The following is a 24,794-nucleotide window of genomic DNA, read 5'->3' as shown; positions in this document are numbered from 1 at the left end:
ATGTTTAAGTCAGTAACGCATATTGGCTTCTTAGTCACTACTAAAGCTATTCATTTCTCAGTCAGAAGTTCCACAAAACTATTCTACTCCACTTTCAGTACTTGACTTGTTCCGGTTAACAAATCATCATCAACAGCTGAGATGGTGTTATGACTATGGGCATGTGATATTGCATTGTCTAACACAATTAATTGCCCATCCATGTTTATAAATGCCACTTGTTTAACATGGATCAGAGGGAGGCTTCACCTTCGGTTAGAGACAAGAGACTGCATGGGAAGATTCAGTTGTGAGGTTGGGAGCTAAAAACCTCCTTCTAAACCGCACACTTTTTAAAGGGAAGATTACAGAATCAACAGAAACTCACAGAAGTGCTGCTGGACAAAGGGAGCACTTGGTACACTAATACCTTACTGGGACATTGATCATCTACACAGCTGTCTGTCCCTGTTGAAGCTCCATCTCTATTCAAGATGCCTGAGTCACTGATGCGGTTTTCTCACAGCATTTCTTCCACGGCGGCTGCATCTGTACTTTTCATAAAGTCTTCAACAGGTTTCAGTGCCCATTGATGCCATCAACCCTCTTGAGCTTATCTTTCTCAATGTAGATTGCAACATCTGGGCCGGTTTGTGCACTTTCTGTGGCCTGCCCTGCATTCTTTCTCCAACTGATATTGCAAGTGCTGCAGTGCAGCAAAGCATTCTTGCTGATTTTTACATTGTCTACTCGTTGTGATGTTTGCTGTGAGTCATCCCCCCCGACACATGCGGATGAAATGCGCTCACCTTTACCTTGAAACGTGGGTCCATACAGGAATCCAGCAGGTACTCAATGTTACCTTTAAATCCAACTACCTGTGGATCACCAAACAAGGTTGAAGACAGATCCCTCATCTGCTGTGCTGCATTGGCATCACTTTCCAAGGTCTTAACCCTTGCCTTGTTGTCCAGGCCCAGCTGAAGCAGGCAGTCCTTTTGCGGAAGGAATGCATTGTGATGGCTCTCTCACCTGGTGGATTCCTGGGTAGTAGAATACAGCAGACATTAGACATCCGCTGCCAATTACACAGTGTTAAAATAGTCCTGATTAGGGCTCTTCTGTGGTTGCTGCAGTAATCTCCGATAGTATTGCACTGCTCACATAGCCTGTTCCAGTGGGTGGCCATTAGGGCCTTCATGTTGTATAGTGGCAATTTGGGACACACCTGCAGTTGGCATGGTGTGTTTTTGGCAGGGTTAGCCTGGCTGAGCTGTGAGCTGATCTTCTGGGCCACATTTCTTTCACAGGCTCAGAGTTGTTGATACATTTGTAAGGCAGCAAAGGCATTTGATCTATTATCTGCTGCAACAAAGCCTAAATGCAAATTATGGGGCCTTAGCCACTGCGCCTCCACTTCCTCTTCTAAACATCAACTTCCATGGGGCTTCAGCCCTGAAACCCTTGCATTCACATTGTTTCCTGGCACTAAAATGCATACACTTGCTGCCCTCCTGGACTCTTCTTGATGGTAGAAGAAGGGAACTCATGCTGAGGAACCTCGCAGCAGGCTTCTTGGCAAAGACTCAATTTCTGACATTTTTGAGAGAGCTGGCGAGGGAGCCGACCAGAGAGTGCACAAGAGTGCTGTCTTCTACCAAAGTGAGACATGGAGATGTGAGAGCCCCTGAGACCTAGCAGCACAGCGTCATAATATCGTAATTATCCAACAACAACAGCAGAGTTTTGTGGCCCGTCTGTGGTCTTGAGCGTGGTGTTCCCATAGCTCGCAGCCTGCAACCTGCCCCCTGGCAAGTTTGGATCCGGACAGGGAGCCGTAATCTTGAACCTACCAGTGTGTCGAGGGAGTGTTTCTAGAGGTTTCAGAGTATTGCAGTCTGGCTCTAATGATGGGTGATTGCGTCAGCCTTAGTGGTGCGAGTGTGGTGAACCAAGTGCATGGCTCAATAAAAAAGTTTGGTCATTGTCTTAGAAGGCCGATGGTGGGGCACCGGTGCACTCCACTTGCACTGGGCGATACAGACCTTTATGTTGGTGCAGTCACTTTGTATATAACGCTAGGCTGTAATAATAGATGGCGATGGATATGTAGATTTGTATGCCTGGAAGCACCCAGCCCAGTTCCTCGCACCCCGGCTTTTCGTGATACAAGTGTATTGTTATACAGTCCCTTTTAATGCTAGTTTTTTTTCTTTAGTTAGGTTCTCTTTAGTTGTCCCGTTTGTGTGTTTCTTACATCTGTCTGATAGCTTGTTGATGTCATTTGTCACCGATTTATAAAAGGCATCGATCTTTGATTTGGGTGTTAGATCCACTAGCTTCATACTTTTTGGTACTATTCTTAGTTCATGTAGTGTATCAATCATTTCAAATGTCTCTGGTTCATCAAGCGATCTCAGTAAATGGATGTTTTCGATGTACTCAATTGTAAGTGTACTTGCCTCAGGCAAGCCAGTTAAATGCAACATACCAATTGGAGAATTTATACGGGCACATAGGAACTGCCCTGACCATTCTAAATGTGATGATGATTGTGAACTTTTATCCCCACGATTCAAACAGAGAGGATACCAATGGAAAAGACAAACTAGGAACAAAACAACAGGACAAAGTCTTTTTTATAACCAAATTTTGTCACAACAACTATAATAAAAGGAACATCCCCTGCAAAAACTGGCACCTTTTGAAACCAGACCCACATATTTTTAAATATGTGGACAAAGGTCCTAAAATAATCTTCAAAAGGACAAAGACTCTGAGAAATAACCTGCGCCCATCATTACTCCCACAAGTCCAAATTATCCCAACACAGACCTGGTTAAGAACAGACATCTCAGGCTTCAGAAAATGTGGGACTTGCACACTATGCAAAAATGCTTATGAGAATACCAACATGTTTCAAGAAAAGCAAGGCATAAAAATGAGGATCAAGGAGAATATAAATTGCAGGGCGAAGTTTGTAGTAATGCCATAATCTGCGTGTGTGAATCTATTTATATAGGAAGTACGATACGGGAACTTCGAACACGAATAAGAGAACATTTATCTGCAATTGGAAGCCAAAACCCCATGTTGCCGTTTGCACACCATTGGCAAAAAGAACACCAGATGGATCGGAAACAGGACATCAAATTAATTGGGTTACAAAGGGTCACCCTTGGAAGAAGGGGTGGTGTCATGCCTGCGGCAATCACTAGGGTTAGACCACGCCCCACTGCTCTCCCAGGTAACACCTATATGCCGAGTAACACAGCATGCATCCATGCTAACAGTAACATCATAACTCTCCCCTCTGTAGGCAGAAACCTCAGGCATTTCAACCCGCTACAACTCCCACAAACACCACGGCTTTTGTTACAAGTCTCGCTATGGTCGTGATTGGAAGTTGCCAGGGAGATAATGGACACGAAGGGGAGTGGCGGTTCTGCGATGTCCGCTTCAGTCATGTGACGCGGATCAAGTCATTTAACCGCTAACTTCAACCCGCGGCGTTGCTTTAGATTTTGCTGAAGTGCTATTACGTAAATTTCTTGTTTCTGTCTGACCATTGAACTTTGCTTACGGATTGCCTTTGTCTACTCCTTGTCGGCTGTGTTACTTTGGACTTATTCTACTTACCTCCTGCCTGAACTCCGACCGTCCCTCAGATTGCCACTCTTGTTTTTCCCTTTGAACTTTTGCACCTCGACCCGGACCACTTTGGACTTCACCTGCCTCACGTTCCACGCCTTGCACCATCTTTTCATCTACACCGGAGCCAGCTTTTTCCATCTTCAACTAAGAGACTCCCCATTCATCTGGACCCATTCTCACGGACTAGGTAGTTAGCACGGTGGAGCTTACCTTCTCTCCCTTACCACTTCACACGAACTGGGATTTCACGTGTGCTGCTGGTATTACCTATAGGCGTCTGTGTTCCATCAGGGTAGCAGTTGGGAATAGAGACTTTCATCCCGTTCTAGGCGTCCTCGTTCCGTCGGGACAGTTCCTTGGGTAGCTCCACCCGCTAAGTGATTCCCTGTTGGACCGTACAGCCTATGACTTGCTTCCTCATTGGTAAGTGATTGTCCATACCATACAGACACCACAGCATACAGCAATCTAGTATAAGCGTCCTAACTCAGGGGTTATTTCCTTCCATTTACAGATACTGGTGATGACACCAGTTATCAAAGTCCTTTTGGGTTCTTGAGTGGAAGTATCTTATCCTCTTCATGTTGAAGGTTAGTTGTTGTCCATCAGGACATTACAGTGGTTCCTTATTGTAAGAGGTAGTAATTGTATTCTTTTACATGCTAGGTTGACCAGTGTTCGCTGGTTCCATTGTTTAGAGGAATACATCCTCCTGGTCTGTAGTTATTTCACACTGGGGTTCTATTGCTAAAAAGATTTGTCGGCTATACTACGAGGTCAACAGTATGACGGATTCTGACATAATCAGAAGCCGTATACTATAACATGGAAGCCAGCGATACTGTGGCCCAACTCGTGCAATTGGTTGCTGAGTTGTGCAACGATATGGCTACAGCCATTGCAGCCACACAACATCACATTGATGAAATACAGGCCGGGCTACATCCCACCGCACCTCCGGTCCCTTCTCATGCTGTGGCCTCTGGTTCTGGGTTGTCGCATCCTCAACAGGATGCTCTTCCTGTCTTCATGACAGCCCACTTTCATTGGCGCCCCCGGAGAGATTCAATGGGGAACCTAGGGCATACAGGACATTCTTGAATCAATGTCGCCTGCATTTCTTGTGCAGGCCCCAGTCCTTTCCCGATTCAGCTACTAAAGCTTCCTTCATATTATCACATATGGGAGGTACGGCTGCCTCATGGGCTAATCCATTACTGGAGTTAGGAAGTGCATTGTTGTTTGACTGTGATGCCCTTATTGAAGCCATGGGAAGAGTATTTGATACCAGATACAAGACGTAGGCTACATATCTAGAGTTGTTAGGGTTACAACAAGGTGACTCGTCTCTCCTCTTGTATCTAGCAAGATTTAATCAGTTGGTCGCTGAAATCGGGTGGCTAGAAGATAAGATACAATACTCCATGGGTTCTTTTAGTTTGTTAGTGTTCATGGGAAGATGTGCTAGAAGTTTGTTTGCTGAGGCTTTTTCGATCGTATTAATCCAGTCACAGCATTCCAGTTTTGTTTTTATCCTTGTTGGATTCTCCTTCAGTTCCTCTTCGGTGCACACTATTTATTGCCTGTAGCTTTTGCTTTTGATCCATAGCCCACAGATTCATAGTATGGTTGGAGCCTTTTTCAATTTCATCTGCCATCATTTGATAGATTTCGAGACTCTCCGGGTGGATGATTTTCCTGCTGAAGAGAGCTGTGGTCCACCACATCTTTCAGAGACAGAAGGCCAAGTTCTCGCCTTATAGAAGCCATTGAAGTCGAGTTTGGTAGACCCAGGACTGCTTTCCATATGTGGCCTTCAAGTTTTTTGCCAGAGAAGAGGAGGAATTGAAGGTAAGGCATCCATGCCATAAGTCAACGACGGAACAATTTTTGCCTTGTAGTAGTTTATTGCCGGTTGAAGTGAGAAATTGCCATATTTTCAGTCTACTAGTCTCAGTTGCGCTGTCAAATTTTTTGTTTTCGACCATAAAATGGTTTGCATGCTGCCAGATTTCTTCGAGCTGTCCAGTTGTACTCCCAGATATTTAAAAGAGTCAACAACTTCAATTTGTGTCTTATTGAGATGCCAGTGACACCGCTCCTTTTTGCTGGTCGGTTTTTGTAGAATCATTATTTTTGTTTTGGATTTGTTAATCTCCAAGTTATTGTCCTGTATATAGGTTGACAGATTGTGCAGTTGACGTTGGAGACCAACCTGGGTAAGATCAAGTAAAATTAGGTCATCCGCGTAGAACAATCTTGGAAATCTTGCCGAGCCTATTTTGGGTGGAAATGATCTGATCTTACTTTGGCTTTCTTTGAAATCTCCCATTAAAAAGATATGAACAGCGCCGGACCCAGGGGGCAGCCTTGCTTTACTCCACGACACGTCGGGATGGTATTTGATGTTAAGCCTTGATTGTTTAGGCAAACGTTTCTGCTGGTGTCGCTATGGAGACTGATTATGGGCTCCAAGATCGAGTCCGGACAGTCCCATGTCCTCAGTTTCGTCCACAGTTTCTGCCTGTCCACTCTGTCGAAGGCTTGAGATAAGTCGACAAATGCAAGAAAAATTTGAGGGCCTCCTGTCAGAACTCTTTCTTTAAGTATGGTCAGACACATTATGTTTGCGCTGTACTTGCGTTTTTCTGAAAGCCTGTTTGCAGAGGATCAAAAAATTTGGAGATGAGAGCCCATTTCCGAAAATGTGACAAGAGAATGGAGGCGAAAATCTTTCCAATAACATCAAGAAGGGCTATTGGCCGATAATTCAGAGGATCTTCTCTAGAACCTTTTTTGAAAATTGGGGCGATCAGAGCTTTTGACCATGATTCCGGGACTGTTCTTTTATCTCTGCACATTTTGAAGATTGCACTGATAAGATTAGACCACTCATCCGGATGTCGTTTTAGCCAAGCCATCAGGTCCAGCTGCTCTTGATGAGTTTAGTTTCATTATTGTGGATTTGATGTCGCTTGTATCTGCCAAATCCACCCACGGTGAATCCGTAGCTCGTATAAACTCCTCCTTGTAACCTTCTGGTGGTTGAAACAAATTCAAAAAGTGCGTACTCCAATCTTCTTCCGGAACAGGGTTGATCATGTGCAAACTTGAGAGCTTATTAGGTTTGTTTATCAATGCCCAGAAGTCTCTGGATTTTTTGTTAGTGAGTACCTTCAACATCTGTTCGGCGTCCGCTTGATATAGGAGGCTTCTTGAATTTTTCAGCCATTGCTTGTAATGTCTAGTTTCCACTTTGAGAGTTTCCCAATATGATGGTAGGTTCCAACTTACTGCTTCTCTTCTCAGTTTTCTTATAGCTCTGCGTTTAGCGACCAAAGTTGCATTGTATTCGTGAGTGTGCAGGATCGACTGTGTATTAAGATTGTTTCTAGGCTTTTTGAAGGCCAGAAGAAGTGGAATGTAGCTCGATCTAACCACAGCATCTTGCAATGCAGAATCAGACATTAGGGTTGTAAACTGGTCTGTGAGTTTGCAGACATCTGAAGCGATCATTCGTAAGCGAGTTTGTTGTGCATTAGTCTCGATTTTCGGATCATAGAACTGCGACTTGGTCCCCTTATTTCTGCAAGTGAGATTCAGTAAGTTGTGGTCACTGTGGCTTGTTTTGATGACACTAAAGGAAGCTATGTTGAGAAAAAGATTTGGAGACGAAGACATAGTCAAGAGTGGCCGATGATGTATCACGTTCCCAAGTTGGAATCAGGGCATCTGGATCAGTCACGATGGCCGAGTTAAGAAGAGTACGACATTTCATAATTGCGTTCCATGCCAAACCCCTATTTAAAGTGGTTGAATTTATCGATTGTTTTCTTTGAGTCGAGGTGCCTGTTGCGCAATTGGCGCTGAGGTCACTGCAAATCAGAATATTAGAAGATTTATAGTTGATTGCAATTTCATCGATTGTGTTGGTTACTTCTTCACACATGGTCGCAGTTGAAGTCTTTTGGGGATTCCAGTATAGTATTTATTATTGCTACAACATCTTGTGTTCCCGATTTAGTCAAAAGGGTTCCCGGATTCCATGTGGTTAGAACTGCCAGGATTTGATAGGTCCGCTTTATAACCTTTATGATGGATACCCCGGAACCAGTCCGGATCGCTGTGAGTAAACCTGACGATGGGCGGCCTAGTGGTCCCTTATGGGCCGGAGATATTTCAATGCAGTAGCCATCGAGTGCCGGTTTTTCGCGCAGCCACGTTTCTTGCAGGCATATGATGTCATAGCGGCTGAGGTCGTGGCTCTCAGGTTCTGTAAGATGGGCATGTCCCCTAGTGTTCCATGGTGCTATCCTTAGGATTTCGTTCACAGGTGTAGTCGAAGAAGGATAGGATGTGAGTAACATTGACATAGCATCCCCAGGTGATTGCTATCTTTTCGACTCCGGAGTTAGGACACTGCGAAACCAGCTCCATTTGTCCTTCTTTATTGCTTTTTCTAGCTCAGTCGGGGTTTGTTTTTTGGCTCTTCTTGCGGACACGTCGCCGACCGGTGAGGTTCTTCGTTCATGATCTCGAAAACGTAGAGTTGTAGCTGGTTTTATGTACCGATCAGAATTGTGTTTTTGACTCCTATCTTCTCTATGTTCAAATCTTTCGTCACTGCTTGTCTTATATGACCAATGGGCAGATCTAGACACTCCTTCTTTTGAAGTGCCTGCGGATCTCGGAGTCTTGTTCGATACTACTATTGGACTTTTCCCCTTCTTACTGATCTATATAAATCTTCAGTTCTGGATTTGAACCTGTAGTTCTTTTTTGGGGAGGTTCTATAGACAAGTCTTGGGGAGTCTTTGGGTATCACAGTAGGAATCTCGCTTAGGTTGAACCCCAATTATGCTAATTCCGCGTATGAATCTTGGGAGAGTTCTTTCAAGGCAATTTTTTTGATGTGCAAATACGCCTTTGCTAGCTTCTTTCTATGATATGGCTCAATCAGGACAAAATCTTCCGATTTTAGGTTTGGTAGAGTTTTTACCGTCTTAAATGTTTTAAGAACCGTATTGTGGTTTAAGACCCTATACTGGTCTATTGAGGTTTTTTGTTCGATTTTGAAAAGATGTGTCTCCGTTAGGGACGGACCTCTTTGTCTGGCATAATCATCCCTTGAGCATCTTGGTGGACTATTTTTACGGTTTGTATAAGGCATTGAACCTATAAGTTGATTTTGATGCTTCTGAGCCATCGAGTCCGGTGCTGAAATAAGATCTTTTGATTCTGGTTCAGTCCTTTGCGCTGAGGGGGTAGTTACCTCGATAGGATCAGTGGTTTGGGCACAGGTGCCTTTTGTAGCCATTGGAATTGTTATTCCACCTTCTATTTCCTCCAGATGTTGAGTTAGGTCCATCATCATTTCAAAACCATAAACTTTGACCTGTGTGATACTAGGACTTCCCTGGTTAATGTTACATAATCCATTCATTGATTGGTAGATTGGGGAGTTGGTGTTTGTTTCTGGGCATTGTGAAAACAAGTGTTTTGGTTCCACTGTCATGTTACAAAATCCATGCCGTCCATTGTTGCTCGCCTCTGCAACCACTGGAGCTGTTTCGAATGTTCTATTGCCTAAATAATATGAATCTTTCAGGGATGTGTTTGATGTAAAGGTTGCAGACACACTTCCAACCCACAGAACCTATGATTACCCTATAGACCTCATTCCGGGTTCCAAACTGCCATCAGGCAGAATATATTCCTTGCCGCTAAAAGAAGATGAAATACTGAAGGATTTCATCGACAAGTCCTTAGAAACAGGGCTCATATGCCCCTCCAAGTCCCCTACGGCAGCGCCATTGTTCTTTGTGCCAAAGAAGTAGGGGGATCTTCGGCCATGTATTGATTACCGCGCACTTAATGCCATTACTATTAGAAATCAATACCCGATTCCCCTGATATCTGTTCTTTTGGACCAGTTGAGCTCCTCTTTCTTATAGATTTATAGATACTGGTGATGTCCTATGATTCTTGTTATCAAAGTCCTTTTGGGTTCTTGAGTGGAGGTGTTTTATCCTCTTCATGTTGAAGGTTAGTTGTTGTCTATCCATTGGCATTACAGTGGCATTACAGTGGTTGCTTATTGTAAGAGGTACTAATTGTATTCTTTTACATCCTAGGTTGACAGGTGTTTGCTGGTTCCATTCTTTTGAGGAATACATCATCCTGGTCTGTAGCTATTTCAGACGGGGGTTCTATTGCTAAAAAGAATTCGTCAGCTACACTACGAGGTCAACAGTACGAGGGATTCTGACAGGTGGAAACAGAGAAAACGCACTCCGGCAAACGGAGGGGAGACTAATTTGTAAATTCAAGACTCTTGAACATGGTCTCAACAAAGACAATGAGATGTACTCTTTCTTGTAGATCCATTATTAACAACAAAGGAACACATATGGTAACAGCCAATGGAATCTTGACAATGAAGTCAGAAGTACAATACGAATATCATCTACATGATGAAGAATGAAAAATGTATATGTAACAAACCAAACCACTGTAACCTATGTATGAAATGATACACGATAGACACACATGAATACACATGCAGTACAATAACAATATCATATATATGATGAAGAATGAATAATGTATATATAACACCGTTGTAACGTATGTATAAAATGATATACAATAGACACACACATGAATACACATTTACTAATAACAGAGCGGAAAACTGCGTCACTCTGAGCAACACAGCGACCAATCAGTAACACTTAGGGCCTCATTACGACTCAGGCGGTAAGGGTTTTACGGCGGCGTAAACAGCGCCGACCCTTACCGCCTGAGTACGAGGTCCCTTAGCGCCATGGCGGATTTAACACCTGCTTTTAGCAGGTGTTAAAATCCATGGCGCTAAGGGACCATGGAGTTAATTACGCCACCGTAATTTACGGTGGCGTAATTAACGCCTTCCCCACTCCCATTATGCCCTATGGGGCAAAAATGGGAATGGGGAAGGGTAAATGGGGATTGGGGACTTACCGCCCCGCCAACCTCGGAATGGGGCGGTAAGTCCGCCAACCACCATGGCGTAAACGCAGTTTACGCCATGGTGGTAAAGTCACGGCCCAGGCGGTAACTTACCGCCTGGGTCGTAATGAGGCCCTTAAACTGTAATGTGAGGAATTTTGTAATTTGAGGCACGTAGGGCGTGTAAGAGCAACACCAGTAGAAATGGGAAATACATAAGTGCTGTACTGAAGAGAACGCCTCAAGAACAACATAAGTGTATAATGGATACAGCATTGATCTGGACATATGTACTTCTAAGTGTGAGACAGGACAATTTGCCTCTAAGCATGTAATTGGTAGTGATAATGAGATATACAAGACCAGTAATTCATATTGACTGTTTAGTTTGACAAGCCAGTGAATTATCTATGATCAGCATCGTTAAAGAATAATCATTATATACCATATTGGAACCTTTCCCCTAGTTGATCCATGAGCACTTTGTGATGTCCTCACTTCCTAAATCCAAGGACGACAGTCCTCTGTTTATGTTTGGTCTGCGGGCTGAGACCCGCGTATGTTGAGGGGCGGGGTTACCGCCCAAGGGGCAGTGAGAAGCCGGGGTCGGATCAATAAAGACGTGTTGTACCCCAGCTCTGTGCTCCGACTCTCTGTCATTGGTATGCATGAGTGAGAGGGCGGCGTACACGCAGAAGTGAGAGGAGGTCCACGAATGACCACATTACACTGGCGACGAGGAAAAGAAAGTTCCTGCCGTGCCCGAAATCGTCGGTCCGCTGCTCGCGGTGCGTCCCCTGTCGCCACTGGGAGCCCGGACCTCGATTCCACGCGGGCCCATAGTAGTGGGTGGAGCGCGACGGCTCCCCATTTCCCCAACCTCCGGCGCAAGTGTTTCGAGCGGGTGGAGCAGGAACAGCCGTTCAGCTCCCCGCATAAACATTCTTCCCGGGCGGTGGAGGACACATCCTCCCGCCAACGGCAACGCCTGTGAAGGCCCGGCCCAGCACAAGAAGACATCGGCGAGTGGAGCAACGTCTCCCCGCGCGGGTGGAGCAGGTGCCGGCTCCCCGCGAGATCATCACCGGGCGGTGGAGGAGTGGCCTCCCGCCAACGGCAACGCGCACGAGTGGAGGAGGCAAAGAAGAACCTCCCGCTCCAACGATCCTACACAAAGGGGTAAGGGCGAACCCGCTTCCCCTCTGCCACGGGAAATAGAAAAAAAAAATATAGATAAAATAAAATCAAACCACACCACGCACCTACAGACATCGGCAGCAAAGGCCCCATTTTGCAGCGCCCCCTAGCGGCAACCAAGTGCCACCACGCTAAGAACAGTAATTACAGCGCCCCCTGCTGACAACCAGGCGCCACCGCGCCAAGACCGTCCACAGAGAATTCCATGTTCTAATACTTCCAAGTACCACACTATCTCATCAATTCCAAGAATTAATGTTCAGCGCCCTTGCTGCAGAGTGACAATTACACCCGGCTCAGCCCAAGTAGCCACAGAAACATTTTCATGAGTAACTCAGAGGAAGACTCATTAACCATCCCAGTGACACCAAGCAACACAAGCCATAAAAAAATGACAGACAGCCTCCTAACACAGCTACCAGCAAATTTCGACCTCACTGACACTGGCACCCTTGGATCAAGGTGGAAGAGGTGGCTGAGGGACTTTGAGGTATGCTTAAAGGCGGCAGGCGCACTGGAAGATGAACAAAAACTCAATCTTCTAAATCATGCTGTAGGACCAAATGTCTGAGACATTCTGGACGAAATTCCCGAGAACAACATAGACACGTACGTCAAACTGAAAACAACGCTCACGGAATACTTCACACCTCACACCAATGTGGATTATGAACGGCACATATTCCATACCACAAAACAACAAAAGGGTGAAACCATAGACGCATTCGTCATGAGACTACGTGCAAAAATGAAACACTGTGATTTCAATAATTACTCAAATGAGGAGGCCCTCAGGTCACAAATCATAGTGGGATGTGAAAGTGCCGACTTCCGCAAACGACTCCTGCAACAACCGCGCAGCCTTGAAGAAATCCTTCGACTGGCGCGCTCAGATGCGGCCCTGGCCGCACAAGTGGAGGGTCTGGACGACATAAAGATAACACATGGGAAACATGAAAGCCTCAACAAACTGGAAGGGACTACAAGAAACAGTGATCCGTTCTGCTACCGGTGCGGACATGAATACCCCCATGAAGGAATGTGCCCTGCAATAGGACAAAACTGCTCAGCGTGCGGTGGTGAAGACCACTACAAAGCCGTATGTCTGATCTTCTGCAGCAAGATGAGAGGGGCTGGAAGGAGACACAAGCCCATGCCAGTACCAGAACAAAATCAAATGACAGCCTACCGCTATCTTCGAGGATCACACCAGACCCACGAACAAGGGCGCCACAAACATCATGACGACCAGGCGAAAAAAAGGCATGACAAGAGAGAATGGAGGGAGAACAGGACTCCACTCCCCAGGACGAGAAGAAGACCACGAAGATACGTACGGTGCCTCATCAAACAGTCACAATCTGACAGCGTGTCCAGTGTCTCGTCGGATGAGAAAACATCCAAATCGGGAAAACACCCAGAAGTACCAAGAAGGAAGGGATACCTATATGCTCTAGGAAACAGCACAGCAAAAGAGCATAGCCCAATCCTCAGAATACAAGTGAATCAAACGGCAGCAGAATTTCTAATTGACACGGGGGCAACCGTAAAGGTGATCAGTGAGAAAGTATACGAGAGCATACCAAACGCCCCCCGCCTGCAACCAGCTCGAACACTCATTTTCCCATATGGATCAAAGCCCCCGCTTGCATGTAAAGGTTTCTTCATGGCTTTGTGCCGATATAAAGAACATGAAAAGAAGATACCCATGCACGTGCTAGAGGCAGCGACGGAGAGTGGTTGTATACTGAGTTATCAAGCAGCAATTGAAATGGGACTAATACACATACTGTACCGCCTCATGGTACACAAACACCTAGACCCCACAGCAAGCATAGAACAAGTGTTCCCATCCCTATTCAAAGGCCTCGGGAAGCTGAAGGACAGGCAAATAGAACTACACATTGACGCCAAGGTCCCACCCATAGCCCAACACTATCGAGGAATACCCATAAACATTCAAAAACAAGTGGAAGAGGAACTAACAAAATTACTGGAGGCAGACATCATTGAGCCGGCAGAAGGACCCACACCATGGGTCTCCCCAATTGTACCCGTACCCAAAAGGGACTCCCAAGACATCCGAATATGTGTGGACATGAGAAGGCCAAATGAGGCCATACTAAGGGAACGCCATCAAGCCCCTAGGATAACGGACATGGTACATCTGCTAAACGGGGCAACCGTATTTTCTAAACTGGACCTTAACAAAGGGTACCATCAGCTGGAACTCTGCAAAAGCTCCCGATATATAACAACTTTCGCCACCCACCTAGGACTCTTCCGCTACAAGCGGCTAAGTTTCGGTGTGTCGTCCGCTGCTGAAATCTTTCAAGCAGAAATTCACAATATCATCAAACATATACCCAACTGCCTAAACTACAGCGACGACATCCTGGTGTTCGGTCAAACTCAAGAGCAACATGACGATACACTGATGAGAGTGTGCATGGCCCTGGAAGAGGCACGACTCACACTAAATAAAGACAAATGTGAATTTCGCAAGAAAACACTCCGTTTCTTTGGACACATATTCTCTGAGAAGGGAATGACACCCGACCCAGAGAAAGTGAGCGCACTCCGAGAAGCCCCGCCACCCACCACCACTTCAGACCTCAGGTCTTTTTTAGGCCTTGTGAGTTACTGCACCAGATACATACGAGATTTCGCATCCATCAGTGAACCCCTCCGAGCACTCACCAAACTCAACACTGACTTCACATGGTCCCCCCAGTGCCAAGAAGCATTCCAAGCGATCAAAGATCGCATATCTGACGCCCGGAATATGGCATACTTCAACCCCAAGAGAACGACAGAACTGGTTGTCGACGCCAGCCCCGTAGGCCTAGGCGCCATCCTGACACAACTCGACGACAGAGAAGAAAACAAAAAACACATCATATCCTATGCCAGTCGAAGCCTCTCCAAGACAGAGCAAGCCTACTCCCAGGCGGAGAAAGAAGGTCTGGCCGTAGTATGGGCCTGTGAACATTTCCATTTGTTCCTATACGGAAAACCTTTAGTAGTTGTAACGGACCACCAAGCCCTCACCTTCATTTATGGCAACCCTCAAGCAAAAATGCCACCACGCATAGCTCGATGGGCTCTCCGACTACAAGACTATCAGTTCTCCATCATTCATAGACCCGTAAAAGAGCAGAACCCCGCCGACTTCCTCTCGAGGCACCCGAAGGACACGTGTGGACCAGAACCATCTATAGCTGACCAGTACATAAGATATGGTATTCACAGCAACACACCACAAGGACTGGACATGGATCACATCATTAGTGAATCAAACACTGATCAAGGGATACAAACCATCCTCCGATGCCTAGAGACAGGGCGATGGAAGCATGCCAAGCAAATTCGTGAAACCATGAACGAAGACGTCAAGCGGGATCTCACCTGTTTCCTAGCTGTAAAAGAAGAACTGGCAAAATCAGACGAAGGGATGCTGCTAAAAGGAACAAAGCTAGTGATACCGCGCAGTCTGCGCCAGAAGGTACTCGAGCTCGCTCATGAAGGACACTGAGGCATTGTGTCCACTAAAAGGATGCTGAGGCAGAAGCTATGGTTCCCACAGCTAGATACCGCAGTAGAAGAACTACTACAAGACTGCCCCACCTGTGCACTTGTGAAGCCACACACCTCCACAGAACCCCTAAGCATGACCGCACTACCTGAAGGGGCATGGGAAGAGATAGCCATTGATCACTTTGGGCCCATGGAAGGAGGAGAATACATTCTGGTAGCCGTAGATGAATACTCGAGATACCCCGATCTACAGATAGTCCCATCTACATCTGCACACCACACCATACCAGTCCTAGATCGGATGTTCGCAACGTACAGAGTACCCAAGGTAGTTAAATCTGACAACGGACCTCCATTCACAGGACAGGACTTCCAAAGATTCGCCGAATACATGGGTTTCAGACACAGAAAAGTAACACCTCTATGGCCACAAGCCAATGGGACCGTTGAGCGGTTCATGAGCAACATCAAACGCACCACGCAAATTGCTCGCATCACGGGAGAGCCGGTAGAGAAACTACTATACCAACTCATGCGAGACTACAGGAATACGCCACACAGCACCATGGGAAAAGCACCTTCAGAAGTGATGTTCGGGAGAACAATAAGAACACGAATACCTCATGCGGCCATTGAGAAAGATCACTATGCAAGGGACGCAGAAATGAAGGAGAAGGATGCACGCATGAAGGAAACAATGAAAAGGGCCGCGGACACAAAACGGCACGCCAAGACAAATGACTTGGTGCCAGGAGACATGGTGATAGTCCGCCAGCCTCAGCCTCGGAAAAACGTAGCCCCATTCAGCGAGGAGCCTCTCCTCATCATCCACAAGAAAGGATCACTCATCACCGCGGAAGGAGATCGCAAGACCATAACAAGAAACTCATCCCACTTCAGAAAGGTGTCGAGAGCCCCAGCCTTAGGTGACACAAACCTGAGTGACGAGCCCACTCCATGGGATGCTCCATATGAAGGAGACAGAGAAGACTCCGACGGAGAGGTGAATGCTAGGACGGGGACAGACTTTTCGGCAAGAAGAGAAGGACGACCAACAAGGATGAAGAAAAAGCCTCACCGCCTCATCGAGGAAATGAACTGAGTTTGGACTTAAGGTTTAGTGACGGGAGGATGTGATGTCCTCACTTCCTAAATCCAAGGACGACAGTCCTCTGTTTATGTTTGGTCTGCGGGCTGAGACCCGCGTATGTTGAGTGGCGGGGTTACCGCCCAAGGGGCAGTGAGAAGCCGGGGTCGGATCAATAAAGACGTGTTGTACCCCAGCTCTGTGCTCCGACCCTCTGTCATTGGTATGCATGAGTGAGAGGGCGGCGTACACGCAGAAGTGAGAGGAGGTCCACGAACGACCACATTACACACTTCAAGTTGGGAATATAAATACTGCAATGGATACACTTCGATTGAGAATACCCCAACATGGTGGCCGGAGACAGCAAACCGTGATGAGTAATGACGGACATAGTATTTAACCATGGCAACCTCTATCAACAACATTGGCACAGCTCGGCACTCTCCTACAGCCGACCCCGCTCGGGACAAACGGACCGATCGGTAAGCATAACTCTACAATGCTTGTTATATAGGACGTTTGATATAAATTGTGATAACTATATTGGCAGTATGTAACTTAGACACTGTATAGTTTAGCATGGACGCAGTTGTCTCCTGACAGCGTACGAGTGGATTTCAAACCCGTGATGCAAGGAACTAAAGGCTCGACAACTGGCTACAAAAATGTTGATTAATTTCAGTACAGAAACAAGCAGACATCAAGATGTATCACTATCTAAGATTGTATGAGGGCGGCCATAGTTACAATGTGGGGACCCCAGGTTTGCAAAAATCATAAAGAGAACACGACTTTTAACCGTAACTTTTAACATTCAGAAATAGGCCCATGTGGCATTGCCACTAAATGACAGATAGGACAAATATTAAATTGTGTAACCAATAATTATATTCTATGCACAATCCTACATTTATAACCACTCGCCCAACAGTAACAAGGTACATCTTATTACAGGTGGCATTAAACCTGTAATATTTTCACCTAACATCAGGAGAATGACCATTTAACACATATGTGGTAAGACAAAACCATTTTTTTAAACAAGATTGTCTGATTTTGTCTAGGATTTCAGTGTATGAGTGAAGGTTTGGCTAAAGAATGATACTAGATTCTTTTTTTTGAAGCTCATTGAATCCAAATGGGGCTATATTGTTCACCTATGATAGTACAATTAATATGTACTTAACTGTTTATCTATGAAGGTATATTTAACATGTATTCCAAGACCTCAAGAATACAAACATAGACTGACTTAAATGTCCTGAAACAAACTTTGTTACATCAGGAGAATAGTCTGTGGCACAAATAATATATAACTGCTAGAATCATACTGAACCTATGACATATACAGGAGTATTAACCTATGATCTAATGTCTGTTTTATTTGTCATTTTCCTTTTTTATTTTATATTTTTGTCTATTGAACTTATTTCTGACCCTAACACTCCTCCCCAGCACCACTCCTATATCTCTGTCTATCTGCGAATGCATATTGACCTAATTCAAACTATTGTTTTTTGTACTAAATGCTCTGATTTGTAAAAGGCACCTGGCGTGCCGAAACACATGTAATCATCAGAGGGCCTCTCCTATGGGAGCACTAATATACTCTTGTATACAATTACATTTTTTGAAACCAAAAGCTCAGACTGTGGCGCAGGTTATTGGTGAGGATTAAACACTGCTTTACCTTCCGGAGGGGGGGGGTCTTCACCTCTGTTTTCTCACATCTGCGACACTACCCCAAAGGGACAAGAAGTCAAACTGGTCGCCGAGCAGAAGAAGTTGATGATTGCATCCCCCACTAGAAATCCAGGATTGTTATGCATGTCTCACAACTGCAACTTCAATAAAGCTAACATTTTACTCTAATTCCAGGCCTTGACAATAAGGTCAGCATTTTTTTGCTTTCATAAATCCGGACTGAGGAAAGGAGCGACGTTTCACTTTTCTAAAAGCATGGCATTGTGACTTGCTTAGAATTCTGACTCTCTGCTACAACAGTCTGGGTTTTTAGTTTGTGAGTGTGCTTTCTGAACTACGATCACTCTCTATATATAGAGTTATTCATCATCATATTAAGTTTATTCTGAAGCAAATTATCCATAAACCATACACAAAATAGAACTGCATAGTAATACAAAATCCAATTTAACATTTTTTTTAAAAGCCCACGGTATAAGCTTACAAACTTCACATATATAAAGAAAAAAAGATTAAAATGTGCATGTGTGTAAATCAAAGAATATAATCCACAGGAAGCATTCAAACGATTCAATAACATTTTCCGGGTTCGATCATATTTTGGGCAGTGAATTTAGTTCTCCGATACCAGGCACTTCTCAAGTAGTCCACCATGCCGCAGGCCACTGGCATTGTAGCGGCTGAAAGCAGATAACATAAAGGAGGCCTAGCCTGAGACAAGCCAGCAGACCCAAGTAGTGGCAAAAGTGTTTTCCGTCTTAGGTCTGTGTAATGTGGGCAAAACAAAACAAAGTGTGGAAAGTCCTTCACTGGCCACTGACAGCAGGGGCAAGCTGTAACTTGCACAATGTGAGTCCCGCTTTTTGTTCGTGCCCCTAGCCATAAGGAATCAAACCGGGCTCAAGTCAAGGTCCAGCGGTCTGCAGGATTATCACTGTGGAGCAAGTACGGCTGAATAGCGTCCACAGATGTTAACACAATATGCCTTCTGTTTGCAAGAATGCCCAGGGCAGCGGACTTCCTATTTGCCACCAAGTAGGAATGAAACATTTGCTTGTATGCCCTGACCACACAAGGGGTCAAGAGGATTGAGGGGCAGCCAAAATTAGCACAATTTAACTCTCTAATGCATTTCTGGATGTACATAAGCCAGGGGACTTTCTTTACAGCTGCACTACTCACCAGGGCTCTTATGATCTTGTGAGAGAGAGTGGCTTTCTGGTTAGCCCATAGTGCCAGCCAGTCTGAGACTGGAGCCAATAGCTACTCATCGGCAATGTGTGGACATCCCAATTCTAAATGTGTCCCACAGTGTGGAGCAGACGGCGGTAGCCCAAGCAGTTTTTTAAGAAAGGAGTTCTCCACATTTTCGATTTTTGGAATCCTTTCCATACCCCACAGTGCTGCCCCATAATTAGTGGCAGTTTTTGTTTGAGCCCTGTATACTTCGAGAATTAATTTGATTTGGTGCCCCACGCAGTTTTGTTGAAAGGAGGACAAACCCCCAAGCGCCTGTCTCATCCTCATACATTGCTCATCGACATGGCCAAACCCTCGCCAATTCTCTGTAAAACAAATTCCCAGGTAATCAAAGCTGGTGACCCTCGGGATAGGTTTCCCTCAACTCCATATCGTGCGCATCTTGAGATGTCTAACACCCGAACTCTTACATGCCATGACTGTTGATTTTTGTGAATTCACAGTCAGCCTATGGGAAGCCATAAATTGGGTGTAGACATCCACCAGGCATTGTAAGGCTCTGGGGGTACGGGCAATTAAAACCATATCATCGACATAACCTAAGACTTGGAGGGGGACGCCACCCACCGTGATATAGTCGATATGGGAGTTAACCAATGCCTGGTAAACACCATTTATGTAAAGGGCAAACAATACCGGGGCCCCAACACAGCCCTGGCGGACGCCCAAAAAGGTCTAAAAAAAGGCTGTGCACTGTCCCTGTTCCCCGAATCTGACACAAGCCGATGTATGTTCATGGATTATCTGGAGGACCTTGACCAAATCCTCCGGGCAACCCATGGAACTGAGCACCAGCCAGAGCATAGCCCTGTCTACTTTGTCTGCTAGGTACAAAGGCTCACCCCTCACATGTATGGACGTAGCTCCAACCAAATACAGGTTCAAAGCATGCTCCCTAGTTCCTAGGCCCGGGTGAAAACCATATTGAGTCTCTGTAAGAACCCCAGAGACAGAGATCCATTGTTCTAGCCACGCCAAAACCGTACGGCCGAAGATTTTAAAGGAGGTGCCAAGCAGAGAGATGGGTCTATAAGAAAGGGGGCTACTAGGGTCACCCTTCTTAAAAATAGGAAAAAGTATTGCCTGCCTCCATGTTGCCGGGTAGGTACCAAGCTCCAAAAATGCATTGAATCACTTAATCAAAATTGGGGCCCTTAGGTCCACCTCATCACAGAAAATATCTGCATGGATGGAGTCTAGTCCGGGAGCTCGATTAGGGAGTTGCTCGTTAATAGCCATCTCTACCTTGTTTAGGGCAACCACTGAGCCCACTATAGGAAGTTGAGGGAATTGCCCTATAAAGGGTGCTAAAATGATTAGACCAAGCCAGTGCACTAACATGATTCTCTGTGTGTGTTTTTACTCTTTTGTGGGGGGGTCCATTAGCCACAAATTCTCAAAAGGTCTTGGAGTCCTTTGACTGCACAGCCTGGATGAGGTCTTCCCAGGCTTGTTCTTCCAACTGGGACTTCATTTTTGCCAAGACGCGTTTATAGTGCGCTGGGGCAGTAATTATCTCACGTCGGGTACTGTCTTTTTCCTCTAAAATACCTTTAAGATCTTCCTGTGCTATCCGGCAAGGTTCGTCAAACCATGTTTCTAGGTTCTTTTTCCTTTTTTAAATTCCCTTTGAAAAGTGGCAGACATAGAATTCCAAATTGTTTGGGGTGCCAAAATTATGGAGCTTGGGGAAGATCCATTTGCCAAAATAATAGAGAGTTCCTCCAAATTAGATTTACAAACGGACGATTGAGTGTCCACAGGGTCCAGTCCGGCCCATTTAATTCTCTGCTTGCAGAGGCGATTGATGCCACACTGGTCCAGTTGGGGAAAATTGACAAATAGGACCACTGGCAGATCTATTCCTATGACCAGCCGGAGTGCATGATGGTCACTCTGTAGGTTATTAAGTACCTCGAATTCCTTCATTAAATGCCAATCCCTCATGTAATCAATCGTAGACGATCCCTGAGTGCCCACAAAGGTTGGCCTCCCAGGCTGATCCGCTCCCACCCGACCATTCAGTGAGCGAATGCCCCACCCAGAAACCACTCACAGAGCTGCAGGCCCCTTGCGCACATTCTTTCATCCACCAGTTGTGCGGGAGCGACCCCATACAGAAGGTCTTCACCGGATCTATGTCCACTATTGGAATTCCTACCCCCAGTTTCACATTAAAATCACCTCCCATTATTAGTAATAAGGCCTGACTCCCATTGGCAATGGCATATTCTTCAATCTGGTCTCTCAGAGCCCCTGGCCACCCCTGATTAGTAGTATGTGGGCTATTGTAGACATTAACCAGAAATAGGGGACGGCCCCTAGCACGCGGTGCAGCAACACATTGTATATTCAGATTTTTTGTTTCTCTCCCCATTAAGGTTAAGGCTAGAGATGCCTTCACCAAGATTGCCAGGCCACCAAAACATCTCCCTCATTTTCCCTTCTCCGTAGGGACACACTCTGCAACATAACCATCAAAGCATATTGGGGAAAGTGCCCAAGTTTCCTGAAGGAATATGATATCATATTCCCTCAGGATGGTGGCTATCTCCCCCTGAGAAAGCTTAGACTCAGCACCGGCTATGTTCCAGCACAGACAAAACAAAGTGGGGGACACCTGTTCCTCTAAAGGGAGATTTTGACCAGATTCCCCTCCCCTTCCTGGGCTGTCCACGATCTGAACCACCTCCCACACAGCAGCTGGTCAGTCCAATTCTTCTATTTCCCCCAGGGCCTAGAAAGGGTTTCTCAAATCCACTGTGGCTGCTCGTATCGTTGGAGCCAATAGGTTCCCTCCCCCGGTACCCTCCACAGGCATGCGTGAGTTCAGAGGTTTGGTGGTGGTCCGGTGATTGGACGGGGGGAGGCTTGCGGGGCTGAATGCTCCTAGGGGGAAAAAAGGCACTGTTAGCTGAAGGGGGGAGGCGGGAGCGCCACTCGGGATTAATAGAGGAGCAGTCATAGACACCACCACACAGTCCCCCTTTGCCCATTTGGGTTGCTTCCCAATCCATGAGATCCTTCTGACCATGAGAATACCTCCAAGATTCACCTTCATCCGTGGCAAACGAGTATTAATCCATTGTGCTGTTTTGTTAATAAGGGAGGGGGTGGTTTCCACCTGACCTGGATCAAGTTGGGGGAGCCCGGTAATTACTCCAACCAATGGGGCAGCCTCTGGAGGGAGGTTGAGGACTTCTTGCGCACCGGAGGATATTTATCCTTTAATATCTTATGTGAACCCATGGCCGACACCCCCAAACCACTTTTGGTCCCCTTCCACAGAGCGCCCTCCACAGAGCGCCCTCCAGAAGGGAAGCATTATGGCGTATTGAGAGCAAAAGTGGTACACCCGAAACTGTGGTGTTGTGAACTATGGTCTCACCCATGAGTGGTTTATTAGGGATATGTAAAGGGTGGTGAGCAGAATTTTCGGGGATGCTCTCAGGCACTACTATCCCTACTCGATCAACAACCAGAGTTTTAATTTCCAAAATGTCTTTTTTAAGACATTTTATTAGGTCATCCATGATGCAGTTGTACTTATAACGGCGCCTATTTTATCCAAAATCGGCGCAAGCTTTCTGTCCAACACTGCGTCCAGGATTTTAAAGTCACTAGACGCTGACTCCATGGAGTCATCTAGAGAAACCACCGAATTGAGATTAGGTCCTTTGTCCACCAGGGAGTCAAGGGGTACAATTATTGTTAGCTCTTCAAGTGCGCAAGCCCCATTAGGGGTCCCCACACTACCACCTCCCAATGGATCCCTTTCTGGGGCGTTATTATTTAATGAGGTTTCAAGACTTTGCTGGGGAGTGAAGAATTTGGAGAAGTAAGGAAGGCATTCTTTTTTCCCCAGTTGCACTAGATTGTAGGCTGGCAACTTCGATGGCTCTTTCATTATGTAAAATGAGCTCTTCACGTTTCCCTGCAATCTGTTTCAAATATTCATTTATGGTTGATTGTCCTGGCGATATCTGTGGACCCTTACTTTTTTCTGGCTTTAGGTTCAGAAAAATTGCCACCTGGGTCTGATCCACCCTGACCACCCATGGAACTGGGTTTGCTTTTTTTTGTTTTATTTGGAATCAGTGGAGGGGTTTTGTTCTTGCGTTTGGACATATTTTGTAAGTGTTAAAAGCAACAGCTACTTAGCCAAATAAAATGTCCAAAAATATTTCTTAATGGGCTACAGCCAGAGAGCCCCTATTGGTAAGATAAATGTAGGCAAGTAACCTAAAGTGCAAATGCAGGGCAAAAACCAACACAAAGGATGCTTGCAGGGGTCAATATACTACTAAAAAAAAGGACACACATGCACATGTTAAAAGTAAGAATAAAAAAGTCAAAAAGTAAAAATATAAAATCTAGCAGTGCCGTTGGAAAATGGGCACAGTACAAAGGTACAAAAGGAAATCTGAGCCGTGGGGCAACAATGGAGGAGGGGAGAGATACACTTGCAGCCCCTCACCCTAAATAGCAAACCCTATCACATGCCAAAACCAAGTACTAATAGAGAAAATGGCACGAATGAATCAGTTGCACCAACATCCCCACAAAAAAGAACACAGAATGAATTTCTTCTGGCACAGACTTGTAACAGGATGGAACGCTATATCCAGGAACTGGGACAGGGAACGCCCGATGGCTTGAGGAGCTGCCTTAGTCCGTCTCCCCCCCCCCCTGTCCCTCGCTCCACCTGAAGTAATACACAGTAAGTTTAGGGAAATAAAGGCAGAAAATAGGCAATGAGGACAGCGCACGCCCGGAAGCTTGAGGAGCTGCCTTAGTCCGTCTCTCCCCCCCTGTCCCTCAGTCTGTACTGGCCACCAAGTTCCCAGTACAGAGACAATAATAAGGCTTAATATAGGGCTAGGGCTGAGGCAGCAATCAGGCAGCAGTCAGGCAGCAGTCAGGCAGCAGTCAGGAAGCAATCAGGCAGCAATCAGGCAGCAGTCAGGCAGCAATCAGGCAGCAGTCAGGCAGCAGTCAGGGCAGAAGCTTATAACGCCAATGTGGGGCGTCCAAATAGACACAATTCTAGTGCGCTGCAACGGAAAGTAAAACGGTAGTGAAACTACCACTTGTCAAGACAGCTTAGTGGCGATGAGCTAAATGCTATTAGCCACTAAGCAGGTAATAGATCAGATTTTGTGGGTGTGGGAGCCCCCTGCCTTCAGCAGCTGCAGATCATTATCTCCATAAAAATGATGGGGAGAAAGTTTGATTATGTGTAGGCAGCCACTCTGCGCAGGGCACTCCAGGACGCACCAGATTGTTAAAATGTCAGGGTGGTGGGGCCAATTAATGCCAAAAGTACACGGGGCCAGGCGGAATTTCCAGGGAGACTGGGGCTGAGGGGTGTAAATTGAGTCAA

At 45.8% G+C, this 24,794-nt stretch overlaps 1 protein-coding gene across 1 annotated transcript in view; it reads right to left on the bottom strand.

Annotated features, from left to right (window-relative positions):
• The window catches only part of LOC138581421 (cytochrome P450 2D15-like), a 398,392-nt gene that overhangs the window by 52,106 nt on the left and 321,492 nt on the right, over positions 1 to 24,794 (bottom strand). The window lies entirely within an intron of this gene.

Source organism: Ambystoma mexicanum, chromosome 3p, assembly GCF_040938575.1.
Source record: "Ambystoma mexicanum isolate Mex_15411 chromosome 3p, UKY_AmexF1_1, whole genome shotgun sequence".
NCBI classification, from domain to species: Eukaryota; Metazoa; Chordata; class Amphibia; order Caudata; family Ambystomatidae; genus Ambystoma; species Ambystoma mexicanum.
The sequence above is the reverse complement of the archived record's forward strand: the minus strand, read 5'-3'. Positions and strand labels throughout refer to the sequence as shown.